We start from the raw sequence: 19,618 nt of genomic DNA, 5'->3' as shown, positions 1-19,618 counted from the left end.
CAGGTGGAGGTGGGAAAACAGTCTTTTAAGAGCCTCAATCAGTTTGCTCATTCATGACTTGATACAGCAGAGTGTGGGATGTGTGGATCGGATGGCAAGCCTCCCATTTTGGTAGGCATGCACTTTGTTTCCAGTTCCTGTGGGGGCTAATACCTCACTTCATCCATTCAGTATATTGTCTGTCCCAAGTGGAAGCCACTGTTGACTTTGAAACTCACACATGCTCACACATGGTAGTGATCATGGGATCACCCCTACCCATGCACACGTAGATCCACAGACTCAGGTCCAGAGGGCAAAGCACACCCCACATCCCTATTCAGGGAGCTTGGGTAGTTAAGACCCAGAATGATGATAGCTTAGGAGGGAGAAAAGTTTCCAAAACTCCCCAAACTCTTGTTTGTGTACATACCCAGAACATCAGTGTCTTTCTCCAGTTGGGATTCAGTCTCTCCCATCAGACAAAGAGTTGGCCAGAGGTAAGGCAGACATTGTCCATTGCCTATCCAAGAGCCATCGCCTCTCCTTCCTGGCTAATGATGTGATTTGTGCAATTAGAAAGTAGAGATCTTTTGATTTTTTTTTTTTTTTTTTCTGAGACAGAGCCTCAAGCTGTCCCCCTGGGTAGAGTGCTGTGGCATCACATCTCACAGCAACCTCCAACTCCTGGGCTCAAGCGAATCTCCTGCCTCAGCCTCCTAAGTAGCTGGGACCACAGGCACCTGCCACAACCCCTGGCTATTTTTTTGATTGCAGCTGTCATTGTTGTTTGGCAGGCCCAGGCTGGATTCGAACCCGCCACCTTAGGTGTATATGGCTGGCGCCTTAGCCGCTTGAGCCACAGGCGCTGAGCCAGATCTTTTGATCTTAAGGGAGGCCAGGACCCTGGGCCTTTCCCCAGCTCCAGGAGATGAATTATGGTTGTTCTAAATGGCAGCTCATTCCCTCGGCCAATGGCTGGTCTAGGTGGGGGACAGGGGCAGGTCATGAGATTCAGTTCTGGCCAATCACAGGAAAGGGGAGTCTTCTGGGGAGAGCCCTGCCTCTCAAATGCAAAGAAAGGCCTTGATTGGATAATTCCTTTTTTCCCTTCTGTCTAGCATAAGGTGACCAGATTTTAACATTGGTAAAGCGAGACACCATTAACCAGGGTGGGAGGATGGGTTCTTAATTAAAAATTTGGTCTATGGCTTGGTGCCTGTGGCTCAAGTGGCTAAGGCCCCAGCCACATGCATCTGAGGTGGCGGGTTTGAATCCGGCCCAGCCCGCCAAAACAACAATGCTGGCTGCAACCAAAAAATAGCCAGGTCTTGTGGCAGGCGCCTGTGGTCCCAGCTACTTGAGAGGCTGAAGCAGGAGACTTGCTTGAGCCCAGGAGTTGGAGGTTGCTGTGAGCTGTGATGCCATTGCACTCTACCCAGGGGGACAGCTTGAGGCTCTGTCTCAGAAAAAAAAAAAATTTTTTGGTCTATATGGAGCAACAAAAATTTTCATAGAATGCAAAAATAGTATTATAATATATATATTTTTAATTTCAATATAAGTACAATTTACAAATATAATACATTAAAAAAATTATGTATAGGGCGGAGCCTGTGGCTCAAAGGAATAGGGCACTGGTCCACCTGGGCGACCTTGGAGGGGAGTAGGGAGTTTACATTAGCCTTTTCATTTCCAAATGGAGTTACATTAACCTCTTCATTCCCAAATGGAGTTATGTTAACCTTTTCAGCAACCCCAAACTGTATATTCTCTTCCCGTTGTCCCGCCATTCCCTAGCTTATCCTACATTCTTTCCAAAAATCGGGACTTTTTAAAAACACCATGGAACAAATTGTTAAAAATTGGGACTGTCCCGCCAAAAGCGGGACATCTGGTTACCTTACTCTAGCACATTTTCCCTCCCTGCATAGAAAATGCGATGCTTGGCGTTGCAGCGGTCACTTAACCACAATGCAGAGAGTTAGAAGGCAAGGACGATGGAGGGATGGCAGGAAGGGTTTCCGGATTCTGGAAGTCACCATTGAGCTGCATCAGTCTTGGACTGCCTGCCTCTGGGTTTCTTGTTTTGTCAGACAAATAACCTGTAACAAGGCATTCTGTGAAGGGCAGCAAAGTCTGGCTCTGACTCTTACCCCCACGGAGCAGATGAGGCTTCCACTTTGGGGGATCCCTGCCCCCAACATTTATGGAGGGATTGGATTGCACAAAAACCGTAGGGGCTCTCAAGATCACAAATCCCAGCTTGGCCTCTTCCCAAACAGCATGACTTTGGGTGAATTAACCTCATTGGGTCTTCGTTTCCTTGTCTGCACAATGGAGGCAATAATAGCACTCGCCTCAGAGGGTTGAGAGGAAGGAAATGAGATAATAGATGGAAATCACTGGATATAAAGTAGGTGTTCAATAAAAGTCAGCTCCCTTCCCTCTCTGGGAGTGACACAGGACCGCCCCTCCAGCCCTGCCTGTCAAGTTGCATACGTGCTCAATGCGCATGTCACCTTTCTTCCAGGAGAGGATTTGCATTATGGAACCTTGAGTTTTAAATTAAGTGTCAAATATAATTTGGCAATACTGAGAATTAATTATGTGACTGCCCTTAGAAAAGCCAGGAAGCTCAGGTCTGAGTGTGCAATTGGTGTCTGCCCCCAAGGGAGGGGACCGCCCCCACCCCCCAGGGAATTGGATGGGAGGAAATTGGATGGATGGCGCTTTGCATGTTCAGTGAGTTTTCCACCTGGGACCTTCAGATTCAGAAGCTGGGCTCTTTGAGGAATGAATGACCAAGGGGCGGGTGTGAAGGATGGAGAAGAAAATGTTTCCAGGAGGCGCCCCCACTGCCCTGCCAGCCCCGCCCTGCCTGGCCCCAAGCTACACGGCTTGCGCACATCTGTCAGCTGCAGACAGACATGTGGCTGGTGTCAGTCCTCCTCCTTGAAGGGAAAGGAGGCATTTCCTGCAAGGGCAGTGGGGGAAGAGGGAGTGCAGGCCAGAGAGAGGCCACATTTGTCTCGATGACAAACCAAGGACAGAAGCCCAGCCTGCACCATTACAGGAGGGGCTTGTCTTCTCCCAAGGATGGAGAGACCCACTGTCCGCTGGCTTCAGGGCCAGGGCAACAGCATGCAGGGAGTGAGCAGCTGGACACGGCCATAGAGAACCCCACCCCAGCCGGCAGCCTCCACCCTTAGTCAACCCTCCTGCCACCTTCTCTATTCTTGTCTGGGTTTAATTTTCTGGTCAGTGTGAAAGAGGAAGAGGATGAGGAAGAGGAGAAGAAAGGAGTGAGTTAAAGTTCTAATGCAGTCGGCTGGGATCTGTCACTCAGCGTACAGCCCGCTGACGACTCAGGGCAGCTTCAGCTGTAAGCAGCCCATGATTTATGGACACCGAGTGAACTCCTGCGGCAGAAACCAGCCTTGAGATCAGAGCAGCAATAGGGCCCTTTTTTTTTTGGCAGGAGACAGGGCCTGCATTTTTCTCATTCATGCCAAACTGCTTTGCACGGCAATTAGCTCTGTCCTCATTTAGTCTCCAGTCCCAAAGGGTAATGAAAGTCATATATCATCTTCAAGACTGCTAATTATCGAGCTCGCTTACAGGTAGGCTTTGTAACTGTGAGAAGGGCCTGTCGGCCCAATATTTATTACTCTTCCAATAAGTAAGCAAGGTGGGGGGGTGGTTAGAGGAGTGGAGGGGCAGGGAGGGGAAGGGAGGAAGGGAAAGAAGGGGGAAAAACAACTTTCTTGAAAGACTGCCCAACCCCGGCCCTGGGATCTCTGACATACCTTCTGCAAATGTGCTCATCAGAGGGGAAACGTCTTTATTCCACGGAGCCATTTTTCATGTTATAACGAACCTGCCTGCGAGAGTGAGTGGTGAGGAGAGGCCTGCGAAGCGAGCAGGCTGGGGGTTGCTCTGGTAGGATGGGGAAGGGGCCCGGGTGGAGGCATGGGGAGGAGAGGACAGGAAGAGCAGAGCAGAGATGCAAGGAAGAACCCCCCAGACTCCCAGAAGGGCCAGAACCTTTCCCACCATTTCAGGGCCTAATGGCTGGATGTGGTTGGGGGTGGGTCAGAACTTGGGCTGGGATTAGCTATGTCTGGTGCTTCAAAGTGTGGGGCGTGTAAGGCTAATGCTGAAAAGGTTTTTGTCTGGGCTCTTTGCCTTCTATTTGGTCATCTTGCCACCAAGTGGATGTAGGGTCTGGATTATAGTCAGCACCACACAATTTCCATGGCTGTGGTTAACTCAGGGAAAAGTCAGTGCTTATTTCCACTCACATGGACTTAAAAGATATAATTACTATTCAGGTTACTGATGATTATTGTAAGCAGAGGATGCAATCAAAGCAAGAAAGAAATACAAAATTTTAAGCACCATAAGATGTTGTACTGCTAATACTCAACATACAACTGATATTTGTTGAGGACCAGTCAATAAATAAGTCAGACGTTGTTTTAGGTATGTGATTACAGAGTGACCAAGATGGACAAGGTTTTTGTCCTCATGGAGCTTCTAGTCCAATGCCCAAGGACTGCTTATTGATCATGGTTTGTTTTCTACCTCACCTCTAATGATGATAATACCGACAACCCTGACTTGAGTTATCAACACAGTTAACATGTGTATCTATTATTTATTAGCATTAGTGTTTATGATGTGCCAGGCATTGTGCTGAGAGCTTTGTGTTCGTATTTCTCAACGAATCCTCACAACAATGAGGTTGGGGCTGGTATGTCCTAACTTACAGATAGATTAAGTTAGTCATCCAAGGTCACACAGCTAGAATTAGACGGATACCATCTGATTCCAGAATCCATGTCCTGACACCACATTTTCCTCAATTTATTATGAATCATTTACATTTTTAGTTAATGACATTGTGCCTGTGTCTACTTGGCATCAAATGACCTCACAGACAGATTTTTCTCTTTTGCTGTTGGCATCCCTTTCCCTCTGAGCCTCCGTGGAAGGTGAATTCATTGAATTCAAATGAAATCAGAGGGAGACCGTTAGTTTGACTTGTAAGTCCGTGCAATTAGTACTACCTGCTAATCTGGAATCCTTCTTTGCCTATGAGAGGAGCAGTCCTCTCAACTCCATTTAAGAACATCATGTTGGAAGCTTGAAACTGACCATGGTAGAAATATTTACACCAAGGAAAGTAGCAAATGCTACCAATCAGGTTTTCTGTGTGTGCTGTTTTCCTGAAGAGCTGCTTATTAAACACTGACCAGGACACAGCTGGGGAGGACCCAGTGGTCCCTAGGAGAAGGGGAAATATTATGATGTAGTTAGTTCATGGTGGCCTCTCTCCATCAGAGGGAAGTGCAAGAGCACCAGAGAAGGAGATTAGAGACCTGACCTTCACACCTGCATTTTCTGCTGAGGAGCCAGTCTCTATCCCTCATCTCCCGCAGGCACACACACAAACCCTCTCCCACACCTCTGATCCCCATAGGAAGGACCTGCCCCTAGAAAGCCACCTGATTGGTCAGATTTCAATACCTCATTTACATGAAAGGGGGTATGGTGGCTCAGCAGGGTCATATTAGGATAATGCTGATTGGTTGGTTTTCAATACCTAATTTGCTTTGGTGGGGACTAATCAAACTTTCAGCCTCTCACCCCCCTTTCTGGCCCTATAAAAGTAACAGTAGCTCAGCTAGCCTGTGCAGATTCCATCTGGGCCTTTCCCCAGATAGGCTGTCTTTATTAAACCTGGCCTCAAACTTCTCTGAATGTCTTCTCTCTCTGGTCTCATCTCTAGGTATGTATCACCAGCCTTTCAGTCTCTTTGTCCTCATTTGCATCAAATGGTCTCTTACTTGCCACCATAGCCATAAGATTAGATATAAAATTTATTCTACATATTAGAAGCTAAAAAAAAAGTTTAGGTATAAAATACTTTCAAAAAGATTGTGGAACTGAAAATGACACTTACTTGAATTTAAATATGGTTTTGCTCAACTATACTGCTGTTCCACTCTATGATACTGGGCTGGGGGGGTAAGGGTTGTGGGTCTGTGTATGAAACCCATGTTACTGTATGAACTTTACAGGGCATGGAAGATGTTCCTTCTACTTCCTCCTCCTTTCCTTTTTTTTTTTTTTTTTTGAGATGGAGTCTTACTTTGTCACATTTGGTAATGGCATCAAAGTCTTGGACTTAAGTGACTGAGCAGCTGGGACTACAGGGTCTTGCTGCAGTGCCCAGCTAGTTCTTCCTTCTCCTTTTCTCTCCACCTCTGCAGCCAGACAGACCAGGGTGGGGAGGCTGCCTTTTCCCACCTCTGTGGCCTTAGACAAGTTGCTTAGCTTCTCTATGCCTTGATTTTCTTCTCTGTGAAATGAAGATAATGGGTAGTAACTATTTGTAGGGGACTATGAAGACTGACTGAGAAAATGTACACCAGATGCTGGGCACTGACTTGGAACATGCCCAATATCTGGTTCGTGTAGCTGCCATTTCTTCCTTGTGTTGTCTCTCTCTGTGTCCCACACCCACTTCGTATCACCAGAGCTCCTGTACAGGGGGTCAGGGCTGAGACAGAGGGCAGGTTTGCCTCTCTAGGAGGAGCTGTCCTCCTCCACGGAGGCCTCATAGACTTGGGTGAATCATGTCTTTCTAACTTGTGACACCCCTAACAGCTACCTTGCAAACCTTTTGTGCTTTTCTTAAGACCCCATCACTGGGAGTGAAGTGTGATCCTGGTACTGCCTCATGTCTCCTGGTATGGAGGTTCCAGCTGAAGGTTGTGACCTGGCAGGTCAGCTGGAAGGATGTCACATAGCCCTGTGGGCCTCCTCAGCCTCCACTCACTTGCAGCCAGTCTGTCTATGCCTCTGTGGGGTCAGAAATGCCCTGCTGCGTAGCTGGCTTCTGGTCCCTGTAGAGTGGGGCCGGGTCTTCCCCTGTGCTTTTGGTTGTGACCACCTGTCGGGTATCTTCCACCTGCCTGCCACCTTCCATACTGTGGTGCCCTGGCTCTGGGAGAAGGTGATGCTTTACTATCATGCCTTTCCCCAGTCCAGGTGCCTCCCCCACACTTTTCCTATCCTCCAGCTGCCGCTGTCCCCATATCCTAGGAGACAGGTCCATCTACCAGCTGGGATACAGACCCTATCCCCCCATCCTCTCTCCTGACCCTTTTTTTTGCCTCTAGCCAGCCACCCTCCCCAGAACCCACCTTCTACCCTCCCCTTCTAGGGTTTCTGTCTTCTTCCTTCTTCAGACTCCCATTCCTGTTACCTGCCCTTCCATCCCTACACCAGGGTCTGACCTCTGTCTGGACCTGTGACTTAAGGCTTCCTGAGAGTAGGTTGAGCCTTGAACTTTGGGAGGAGGCAAGTGGTCCAGGGCCTTCAACAAAGTCAGGACTCCAGTCCTGCCACATTCAGGGGCTCTGTGTTGGTTTCCTTCTTTGTACCGCTTCTCCTATATCAGGGGCACATCTGCCAAAGCTATGGCCTTGAATCTATGCCCTGGATGAAGGACATCTATTCCTGGGCCTAGTTTAGAACTCCTGGAAAAGGATTCCTGTGCTTAACCTGAGACCATTCAGTGTGCTGAGAAGATGCTGTTACTGGGGTTGGTCCTGTAGGACCACCTTGCCACCCTTGTGTGTGGTTGTGCATAGTCTTCCATATGAAGGGAGATGTCAGACTGAGCAGGGGGAGTATAACTGTTCCACAAGTGGAGACAGACGGCCCTGACTTTCCAGCACTAGTGACGCATGTGAGCCAGCACATGGGACACTAGGTTCAAACACAGATGATCCTGCTCCATTGAGATTTGTCTCAATAAAGCCACAGTTGGCTTTGAAACAAGAGGATAATATTTTTGTTTATTTTTTCATTAACCAAAAGTGTTTATTGCAGAAATGTAGCCAAAGTTCCAGTTGGGTGGCTTCAGGGAAGGTCGGGCCAAGGCTTCTTGCTCAGGACTGGGCAGATAAGCCACAAGTGGAGTGTGTGTCTGGGCCTGGGGCCTCAGAGCTGTGAGGTGAGGTTGGAGGCCAGGCTACAGATGAGGCCTGTGCCACTGGGCTCCAGGCTCAGGGCCTTTACTGCACTCATCTGTATCACCAAGGAGAACTTTTGAGCCATCAGTTTCCAAACAGTGTCACCAACAAGTCATCTAGTAACAAATGAGTCTCTTGCCAAGAAGCCCCAGTGGGGTCAGTAGGAGCTGAACCTTGCCTTCTTCACGTGTGGGCTCCCCCCCAGTCACTAGTGACAGACTTGGTGGAGACTTGGGCTAGCCACCACCTGAACCTGCTTGGTCTGGAGAGTCCCAGCCTTCTCCACAAACCCCAGCAGGTGGACATTGGGAAAGCTTCCAGATAGGAAGGTGACTTGAGACCTCTGATAACATAGGACACTTATCCACAGGAGATTGGGCTCAGGATAGAGAGAAGAAACTCACTCAATTGTGAATTCATGGGTGGGGGTGGGAGTCAGAGGACAAAAAGTGTTTTTCCCTAAATGTTGCTGGGTATAATTTTCTCCCTTTCCAGGCATCTGTGTCTTTTCTGTGATCTGTCTGCACAAGGGTACAGCAGGGACTGGGCGCTTGGTTGAGGGGGCTGACCTGGCCTTGTCTTTAGTCGTCTGCTCCAATGTCCCCTTTCAGCTCTCCCTGAGCTGGCTGGCTCCCTGGGGGTGGGCTGGAGGGGTGGACACACTGTCTTGGGACTATGAAAAGAGGACCTGGGTGGGGAGCCCTGTGGAGTGGGCGCAACTCCACTCTTTATACTTGTTGCTACCTGGTGGGCCAGTGTAGATTTCTGAGTCCAGAAGGGGTTGGAAACCATTTATGTTAGGGGCAAGGGTTTCAAATTGGGAATAAACCTGGTGGGAAAGACAGGAAACCAGTGCACAACAAAGGGCGAGAACCAAGTCACACAGGAGCCTCAGCCTGAGACTTGCCTCCTGCCTATGGGCCTCTGAGCATGTCCTGGCCATCCTGCCCCTACATTCTGGTTACTGTTGCTGTATAATAAACCATTCAGACACATTTTATTATTTTATTATTACCCACATTTTTCTGTGGGTAGGAAATTTGGGCATAGTGAGAATGGTTTATCTCTGGGACCTCAGCTGGGCCAATTCAAAGACTGGGTGTGACTCAATAGCTGGGAGCTGGAATCATCTGGTAAAGTCTGAATTCACTTTTTTTTTTTAAAATTGTTTTTATTGTGGTAAAATACACGTAACCTAAAATTTACCATCTTGACCATTTTTAAGTGAACAGTTCAGTGTTATTAAATACATTCATATTTTGTGCAACCATCACCACCATGTGTCTCTGGAACTCTTTTCATCTTGTAAAATAGAAATTCTATACTCATTAAATGATAGCACCCCAATTCCTCTTTTCCCAGCTCCTGACAACCACCATTCTACTTTTTGTCTTTATAAATTTGACTACTCTAGGAATCTCATAGAAGTGGAATCATATAGTATTTGTCTTTTTTTTTTTTGGTGACTGGGTTATTTCACTTAGCATAAGGTCCCATGTTGTAACATATTGCAGAATTTCCTTCCTTTTTAAAGGCTGAATAATATTCCATTGCACATGTATACCACATTTTCATTATCTAAGCATCTGTCGGAAGACACTTGAGTTGCTTCCATATTTTAGCTATTGTGAATAATGCTGCTATGAAAAAAACCTTCATTTTTTGTGAATGATGCCAGCTGTCAGCTGGACCTTGGCGCACTGTGGGTGAGATACCTTCATGAGCCTCTCCACATGAACCAGCATGGGCTAGTTTGGGCTTCCAAATGCTTCCAACGTGACAGCTGGATTCTAGGAATAAGCATCCCCAAGAACTACCATGGCTTCTCTGATCTAGTCCTTCTGCCACATTCTATTCACAGAAGCATTCGCAAGCCAGTTCAGATTGAACAGGGTGGGAATTAGCCTCTTCCTCTTCATGGGGAGGGACAAGATTGTACTGTAAGAAGCACGTGTGGAGTGGGAGATGTTGCTGGAGCCATCATTGAGAACACAACCAGCCACATCTTTGGAAAAATCCACAGATGTTCCTGATAAATTGAGGAACAACTGAGACTGCAGAAGTCATTGAATTGAGAAAGACCCCTGAAAGCCCAACATCCGTTCAGTTTAGGGATTCTGTCTAAAGCAGCCCTGGGAGCTAATTATCTAGCCTCTGCTTGAATATCTGTGGTGATGTGGGGATATTCACCCCTCGAGGCAGGGACTGAAACTGGATAGCTGTGTACATGGATCCAGCTCTTCCCAGGCTAGACCCAAATAGCTTGGACTTCTGACCCTGACAGGAATGGTCCCTACAAAGGGACCCATTCCGATTGCTGCATGATTGGGACTGTCAGAAAGTTCTTGGACTGTGATACGTGTATAAGATGCTCCTCTGTAAGGTCCTCTTGTTGGTTCTGCTTCTGCCCCTGGTGAATAAGGCCTGGATAAACTAGAAGGAAATGAGCACTCTCGAGTGCCACCATTGGCCAGCCTGGGTCTGGGGGTCCATGGCTGCCTCATGGAGAATGGGCTGGACTACTCTCTCCGTGTTGATGGAGCTGTTGCTTCTCCCTCCTGAACGCTTTCTTTCTTTTCCCGGCACTGGATGTCCTGACTGCTCGTCACCTTTGCCTGTGTTACTATTTCTCAGAATCCTTAAAACATCGTTTGATATGATGCTGCAGCCTAACTGGCTCATCTCTTCATCTTTTTTAAAAGATGCTACATTACACAAGGTTGGTTCATCTTAAGCTTGCAGTCAACTAAGACCCTCTGACCATTTTCCACTTTCACTGCTGCTGCCCCTGGTCTCTCCCATTTGTCCGGGAATCTTGTCATCAGACCAGAACTAGAGTGGGAATCAACATCCAGAGGTCTTTGTTTAGCCTGAAAGGACCTTCTGAGATCAAAAAGATGTCTGAGGAGTGAACCTGTGCCTGGGGGAGAGGTAGACAAGGTGGCAGCTTGAGCCCTGGCTTCAGAGGTGGCGAGGACTTCCACTCACACTGTACCTGTCCCCTCTTGCCTGAGGATGGGGTCAAACCCCAGAGATAGGGAAATACCATTCCTGTTAGGCTCAGAAGGCCAAGCAGTTTGGGTCTGGCCTGGGAAAGCTGAGTCCATGCAGTTATTCAGATGGACTCCCTGCGTGAGGGGTGAAGTCAAATAGGGGACCACTGCCCTCCTTGCTCTGTGCCTCAGGGGTTCTTATTCATGTACATACAGGTATAGATAAAAAGAGGGTAGAATCATTTGTTGATTTTAGATGAATCCTCCTAAATTGACACATCCCCTGAACACCAGTGTGAGGATACTCTTAATTCAATTAAACTTCATTTTTAGCTCCAGGATATTTCTGAAAGTAATTTATACTCAATCTTATGGCTATGGTGGCAAGTAAAAGACCATCTGATGCAAATGAGGACAAAGGGAGAATCTGATTAGTTGCACCAATAAGGGTAAATACTGGACCAACCAGTTGTGGCAAGAGGCAGGGGTTAGACTACCACAACGGGCTCTGAGCTGCTCCCCTTCAGCAGGCCTAGTGGGGCAGTTCCTTAGAGAAGGGGCCTATGGGTGGGACAGGCATTTCAGAAAAAGGTATCATACTAGTCCCAGGTAACCCAGAAGACAGCAAAGCATGGTGCCATCCTGCCCTCAAGTAGTTGAAATCTAGCTGAGCAGGCAATATGTGCAACTGGGCCAGGCATAAGAGGACATCAGAAGAGGGCCAGGTCACTGTGGGCCATGACACACGGAACTAGCTCCCTGGAGGCAGTGGAATGGAGCTGGCCTTTTTAGGTGGGCAGGAGACATTGCCTCAACAGGAGCTCTTTTCTTCACACCTGAGCTGGTCTTGCTGAACCAATATGCAAATGTGTTTGAAGGGTCTTGTCCACTATTGAATCTTTCTAAGAGCATAAGCACTGGCCTCCCAACCTCCTCCCCCAGGTTCCTGCCAGACTCCTAACACCCTCTGTCCTTGGATGACCACTGAGTGGCTCTCCCCTCCTCTGCCCACCATCACTCTGTGTGTGTGTGTGTGTGTGTGTGTGTGAGAGAGAGAGAGAGAGAGAGAGTGTGTGTAGGCTATAGGGAGTTTTTCATGACCTTTTAGAAAGTAGAGGAGTTTCTTCCCTTCTCAAAAGCCAAAAATATGGGGGAAAAAAGCTCCAAGAGTAAAAGAAGGAAAAATTACCCTTTGCATTTGGAGAAGGTAGATATATGTAAGAGCCCTGAGGTAAGAACTTCTAATCCCATACTGTGCTTCCGGAAAGTTCTGGATGTGCCCGAATTCTCCTGTGGGGACTAGAACTCTGTCTTTTGATCACCAGTTCAGAGCTCTTCCCTGAGCCCTCAGTAGCTGGGGAGGGCAGTGAGCTTGGTGAGATAGGGCTAAGGATTACCCCACTTTCACATGTAGGGAGTGGGCACCCCAAACAAACCCAGGCAGGATTTGGGGGACTCGCTATGAGGTCACGGCTGTCTCCTCAGGGAAGGAGGTGATCACAGGTCCATCCCATGTATCTTATCTGGGCAGGTATTTCCTAGGGGAGGAAAAGGAAGCGATCTTTGTGTTTCTCTGCTGTTTTTCCCCTTTCAGACAGGCAAGAAATCAGATCCCAGTCAGATAAGTCCAGTTGAAAAGAGTCCAGCATAAAGAAAAGGGTCTCTTGCCAAAGTCACACAGGAAGACACCCAGAGAGGCAACCCCAAGAGGAGGAGGGAGAAGGGGCTTGCGTGGGGCTCACTGTCCTCAGGTGTCCGGCTTTAGACGTTTCATAATATTTCCAGATGAGGTTTTACATACGGTGATTGTATTACTATTATTATTTTTGCAGTGGTTAAAAGCCAGAAATTAACTATAAACTTAGATGTCGCACTTTTCACCCTGATGTGGCATCTCTTCATTGTTTCACACACGGGCAGTGAAATGGACTTGGCCCTGGTCTCACTTGACCTCTGAAAGGCCCCAAGGCAGTCACTAGAGGTCAGGGGACAGAGGGGCGCAGGGGGAGGAGCGAAGGGGGAAGAAGAGAGGGACGCGAGGGGAGGGGAGAGAGAAAGCGGGGAGACCCGCGAGGCTGGGGGTGCGGGTGTCAGTGAGGGGCCAATTGTCAAGGTTCTATCTGCGCGATGATTGATGCGGGCCTGGGTTTTTCTGTCAGCCTGTCACGGCGCAGGAATGTTTAATGTTCTCATTATTGGTTACGCTGTTGTGTATATTTCTCTGTCAGCACCGCAGACCCAGCTGAACTGGCAGAGCACTTCAAAGGCCTGCGGGTCATTCATCATCCCCATGACGCTCCGGCAAATGCTCAGCTTCAGCTCCGCGCCAGGGATTTGTTATGACTTGCGAGCCTCCTGACAGACAGGGCCGTGGCGGCCGCGGGGGACGCGCGGGAGGCGGGCTCGGGGGCCCTTTCTGTCACTCCCGGGCAGAGGCGGCGCCCCGGGCCCCGCTCCCCGGGCAGGCGGTGCGGGGCGGCCGGGGAGACGCAGGGCGCCCCCAGTCGGTGCCCGGGGAGCCCCAGACTCCTCTAGCTGCAGTCCCGCCCTGTCCCGGCTAGAGGTGGCGCCTCCCAGAGTTGTGCGGAAAACCCAGAGGTTGGGGGGAAAAAAAACCCCGAAACTTGCAACCGTCCAGGGCCAGGGGAGGGGCGGGGGAGGGAGAACAGGAGAGTATCGGAGCTTTGTTTCCTTTCCCAGGCCGTGACATGATTAATCGTTTTCTTCTGATCTAATTTTGGAACATGAAAAACAGCACATTTGTCTTGAAGAAAAATGATGTGCCGAACTGCGCAGATGGAAATTTCGAGCAATGAGAAAGATTAAAGTGAAACCCCACTCCTTAGACCTAATCATGAGTTGTAGATTATTCTGTCGGCCCGGCCAGATGGTAGCTCTGATTCCACAGCCCCTTCTTATATTAATGAATACTAGACTGTTATATTTGACTTAGGTAAGTGAAATGTCTATCAGCGCTAATGGACTGCCAGCCAGCATAACACATGTTGTACCACTAAGGGTCCTTGCTGCATTTTTCATGTTTTATACTAATGTAGAACATTTTGTTTCCTACTGTTTTTCATCATTGTCACTGTTTGCTAAATATTTTCGCTTGGAAAGGGGCGGGGAGAGAGGGACAAAGTCAGGAGGAAAAAGAACCCCCCTCCAAACTTGTGTCCACAGCTAATTTCCTCCCGTTGGGCTTGGCTATAACTCTGCAAGTAAAACAGTCACCCGGAGCAATGCGTACAGGAACTCGATAGTAACGTGATTAAGTTCCTAGTCAACAAGACTACACTGGACTGTATGTTAACAAACCTAATTATAGCCCCATGGTGATAAATTGGGCCAGGGCCCTTGCTGCACATCACTGAGGTCATGTGTAGAAGAGCAGCTTGACCCTCTTGTCCCAAGGAGGAGAGAATTGTCCTGGAGAGGGATCCCAGGCTCAGCATGGTGGCAGGGCTATTGACCTGTTGTCCGGGCCCTGGGGACAGTAGGCAGATGCCAGGAAGCATTTCAGAGCAGAAAGTTAGAGGTGTAATTGGGCATTAGACTTTCCTGGAGGATGCCGGAAGGACAATGGCCTCTGGCCCTCAGCCCCTTCTTGTGACGTCAAGATGCCTGAGAAGAAAGTGTGGTGTTTATGGCTTATTGGTTCCACAGACCTCAGAGGCTGCTGGCTTATTCCTTCTGGGCCCAGTAGAGGATGGCTCAGACACTGCTTCTTCCTCCAGACTTCTTGTCTGTAGCTGGTGAGGGCCCTAGAGCTTGTTGTTCAAGTAGAAATCTTGAGTTACTTGTGTATGAAGGGTCCAAGCCTGACTGAGAATGAATGAGCTCCGAAGATGTGAAAGCTGTTTGGGGACAGACAAGGGCTTGAGGGACACCTTCAAGGAGTGGTGTCTTTAGCTGGGTGTTGTGGCGGGTGCCTGTAATGCAGGCAACCCGGGCTGAGGCAAGAGAATCACTTGAGCCCAAGAGTTTGAGGATGCTGTAAGCTGTGACACCATGGCACTCTACTCGGGCAAGAAAGTGAGACTCTGTCTTAAAAAAAAAATAAAGGAGTGGTGACTTGAGAGAAAAATGGAAAGGAATCCGTAGGCAGAGAAGAGAGAACTAGACATGAAAACGTGGAGACAGAGAGAAAGAGAGAAAGAAAAGAGGAATGGAGAGAAAGAGACACAGAGGAGAGGAAAAGTAAATACCAATAGAGTAGATGGCCCATGAACTCAGAGGAGAAGCTGTCCTTGTTGCAGGCAAAATGAGATTCTTAAAAAGCAGATTTGACCCCTGCTTCAAATTCTTTCCTGGCTGTGATTCCTGCAGGAGTCAGTTCAATTATCTTGGCTGGGACTAGGTGATCCTCTCCCTCAACCCCTAGCTTATCTCTCCAGTGCCACTTCTCCTGTCTTCATATAAGAATCCTGCACTTCTGCCACACGAGCCTTCTTAGGATCCCCGGGATTGCCAGCAGGCTAATTCTTTCCTATTTTTAGTAGAGACAGTGCTCAGACTGGTCTTGAACACCTCACCTCAAGCAATCCTCTCACCTCAGCCTCTCTAACAATGTCCTTTAGTCTGCATTTATCTCCATCTGTCCCACTCCCTTGCATTCTTTCTCTGGTACTTCTACTCATCCTTCAAGACCCAGCTCCCACGTCTCCTCTCTGCCACACTTCTCTGCGTTCTCCAGGGAGCAGTATGTATCCACTGCTTCCTGTCTCCAACCCACCATGTTTTTGTTCATATCCCCCATGAAATGTAGACATGTGGCCAGCTTGTATTGAAGAACCTCTGTGTCTACAAGTTTCTCCCTCTACGCCTCCCTTCCTCTGGAACTACTCCTCTGTTCCTTCGTTTATTTGCTCGTTCAAGAAATGTGCATGGAGAACCTATCGTGTGACAAGTATTGCTCTAGACATTGGGGATTTAGCGTTGTACAAAATTTCCTCTCCTCCTGGAAGTGACATTTTGGTAGTTATATTTGAGGGTGTTATTAGTAAGACTTTTCATAGTAAGATACAGAAAATCACCCAGGCTAGCATGAATAATGGGTATTATTGTAAAAAGATAACAATAAGGAAGGCAGAAATCTCATAGAGGCCCAAGAGTAGCTGTAGAGCTGAGCCTCTCATCTTCTGTAACCTGTCATTGGCTCATCATGGCCCCTCCTTGTCCCTCAAGCCATTTAAAAAACTTTTTATTGTGATATGAAATATACAGAGAAAGGGTGCATATCACGAGAGCATATCTTAATGAATTTTCAAAAATCCGCAAAGAGTTCAGGAGACAGAACATTCGGTACCCTGGTACCTCCCATCCTCCTTCTTTGTTTCATTTTTAGGCCAAATTCCTACCCTAACTTTCCCCCTCTATTTACTGTGACATTTTGATTTCTGTTTTCAGTGGGTTCATTTTTCAAAGCAGATTTATTGAGGCAAAACCTACATATCATAAAATCAGCCATTGTAAATTAACAATCCAATGATTTTTAGTAAATTTATAAAGTGTAACCAGGACCACAATCCAGTTTAAGAACATTTCCATCATTCAAAAAATCTTTTGAGCTCATTTTCGGTCTGTACTCAGTTCTGCCCCAGCCCCGGCCCCAGCTGACCAGGTTTTGCGTTTAGGTCTGTGATCCGTCTTTAAAAAAATAATGGCTTTGTAGAGGTATAATTCATATACCATAAAGTCTATACATTAAAAAGGTAAAATTCTGTGTTTTTAGTATAGTCACAAGATTGTGCAAGTGTCACTCTCTAATCCCAGAACATTTTTATCACCAAAGAGAAACCCCCTAACTATTCAGTTGCTCCCTATTTCTCTCCTCCCCCATTCCCTGGAGATCACTAATCTACTTTCTGTCTCTACAGATTTGCTCATTTGAGACATTTCACATAAATGGAATCATGCAATGTGGCCTTTTGTGTCTGGGTTCTTTCACTCAGCATAATGTTTTTAAGATTCATCCATGTTGCAGCCTGTATGAAAACATCGTTACCTTTTATGGCCAAAATACTAGTCTACTGTATGGATTCACAGCGTTTTGTTTATCCATTCTTCAGCTGATGGACATTTGGGTGGTTTCTACTTTCTAGAACTTATGAGTAATGCTGCCATAAACATTTGTGTACAAGTTTTTTTTTTTTTTTTTTTTTTTGAGACAGAGCCCCAAGCTGTCCCCCCTGGGTAGAGTGCCGTGGCATCACAGCTCACAGCAACCTCCAACTCCTGGGCCCAAGCGAGTCTCCTGCCTCCACCTCCCAAGTAGCTGGGACCACAGGCGCCCATCACAGCGCCCGGCCATTTTTTGGTTGCAGCCGTCATTGTTGTTTGGCGGGTCCGGGCTGGGGACTTGAACCCGCCACCTTAGGTGTACGTGGCTGGCGCCTTAGCCGGTTGAGCCATAGGCGCCGAGCCTGTGTACAAGTTTTTATGTGAACATGTTTTCATTTCTCTTGGATATACCTATGAGTGGGATTGCTGGATCATGTGCTAATTTTATGTTTAATTTTTTTTAAGACAGAATCTCTCTCTGTCACCCTGGCTAGAGTGCCATGGCCTCAGCCTAGCTCACAGCAACGTCAGACTCCTGGGCTCAAGTAATTCTCCTGCCTCAGCCTTCCAAGTAGGCGGGACTATAGGTGCATGCAACCACACCTGGCTAATTTTTCCTAATTTTAGTATAGACAGTGTCTTACTTTGCTTAGGCTGGTCTTGAACTGACCTCAAGCAATCCTTCTGCCTCAGCCTCCCAGAGTGCTAGGATTACAGGTATTGTGAGCCACCGTACCCAGCCTACATTTAGCTTTTTGACTGTGATCTATTTCAAGTAAATTTTTGTGTATGGCATGAGGTAAGAGTCTAAGTTTATTTTTTTGCATATTGGATATCTAGTTGTCCCAAGATAACTTTTAAAAAACCATTAATTAGCACTGGATTTTGTCAAATACTTTCCCCACATTTACTGAGTGAGGTATTGAAATCTTTAGTAATTATTGTCAAATAATTTATTTTTCCCTTCAATTCCATCCATTTTTGTTTTATGCATCTTGAGGCTCTGTTGTCAGGCGTGTATATGTATAATTGTTACTTCCTAATGTATGAATTATTTTATTATTATAAGATGTCTTTCTTTTTCTCTAGTAATATTTCTTGTCTTTTTGGGGGACAGGAAGTAGGATTTATTATTGGTAGGTACAAATGATAGGCAACAGAGTGTAAGTCCTCATGAGTGCAGGGCCCTCCACTTGTCCAGGGGGCCAAGACTGGGGATGTATTTGACCCCACAACCATCTAGGATGAGCTGCTTCTCAGCCACCATGTCTTCAAATTCATCTGTGTTAAACTTGGTAAAACTTCACTTCTTGGAGATGTGAATATTCTGGTGGCCAAAGAACTTGAACTTGTTCTCAGGCTTTTGAACTTGAACTCAATCATGTGCCCCTTATTCTGTAGTTTGGTGTGGATGGACGTGATGACTTGGCCAGTGTGAACCCTGACCACAGTACCCTGGGGCTTTCCAAAGGCGCCACACATACCTGTCTGGAGCCTAGAATAGGGACAGCTCAATATCTAACACACGAACATGTATTGGAAAGGAATGTCTCCAAAGTCCCTTGGAGCAGCAGTTCTCAACCTGTGGGTCGTGACCCACAGGAACTGTATTGATGGATTGAGGCATTAGGAGGGTTGAGAACCACTGCCTTAGAGCAACCTATATAAGCAACAGGCTGTATACACTACCAAGGAGGCTGCTGTTTGCAGCCATTGCACACCAGCCCCCCATGAGAATATTTCTTGTCTTAACGCCTATTTTTTCTAATAGCAATATAGCCATGCCAGCTCTTTGCTTGGTAAATTTTCTCCCATTTTTTTACTTTCAACATATTTATGACCTTGACTCTCTCGTGTGTCTCTCATTGACGGCATTTGGTTGGATCTTGCTTTTTTGTCCAGTCTGACAATCTCTGTCTTTTGAATGAGGTTTTTGGTCTATTCCCTTCTAAAGTGATTATTGATAGGGCTGGATTTGCACCTGACATTTCTTTGTTTGTTTCCTATTTTCTTTATGCCTTTTTTGTCCTATTTCTCCTCTGCTGATTTCTTTTGTGTTGAATAATTATATAAATATATATATGTGTGTGTGTGTGTATATATATATATATATATATATATATTTTTTAGACGGTCTCACTCAGTCACCCTAGGGCTGAGTGCTGTGGCATTATAGCTTACAGCAACCTCAAACTCTTGGGCACAAGTGATCCACTTGCCTCAATCCCCTGAGTAGCTGGAACTACAGGCGCCTGCCACAATGCCTGGCTATTTTTTAGAGACAGGGTCTCGCTCTTGCTCTGGGTGATCTCTAACTCCTGAGCAATCCACCTGCCTCAGCCTCCCAGAGTGCAAAGATTAGAAGCATGAGCTACCATGCCCAGCCCTATTTTTAATTATTTATTTATTTATTTATTTAGAGACAGAGTCTCACTCTGTCACCCTTGGTAGAGTGCCATGGCCTCATAGCTCACAGCAAACTCAAGCTCTTGGCTTATGCAATTCTCTTGCCTCACCCTCCCAAGTAGCTGGGAC

At 47.1% G+C, this 19,618-nt stretch overlaps 1 pseudogene; it reads right to left on the bottom strand.

Moving 5' to 3' along the window:
* Positions 1-18,627: 18,627 nt before the first annotated feature.
* LOC111723203 lies at positions 18,628-18,840 on the bottom strand (annotated as a pseudogene).
* Between the last annotated feature and the right edge of the window lie 778 nt (positions 18,841-19,618).

Source organism: Otolemur garnettii, unplaced genomic scaffold (genome assembly GCF_000181295.1).
Source record: "Otolemur garnettii isolate 467f Iridium unplaced genomic scaffold, OtoGar3 scaffold00008, whole genome shotgun sequence".
Lineage (NCBI taxonomy): Eukaryota > Metazoa > Chordata > Mammalia > Primates > Galagidae > Otolemur > Otolemur garnettii.
Note: the sequence above shows the minus strand (reverse complement) of the source record. Positions and strands in the feature narration are given on the sequence as shown.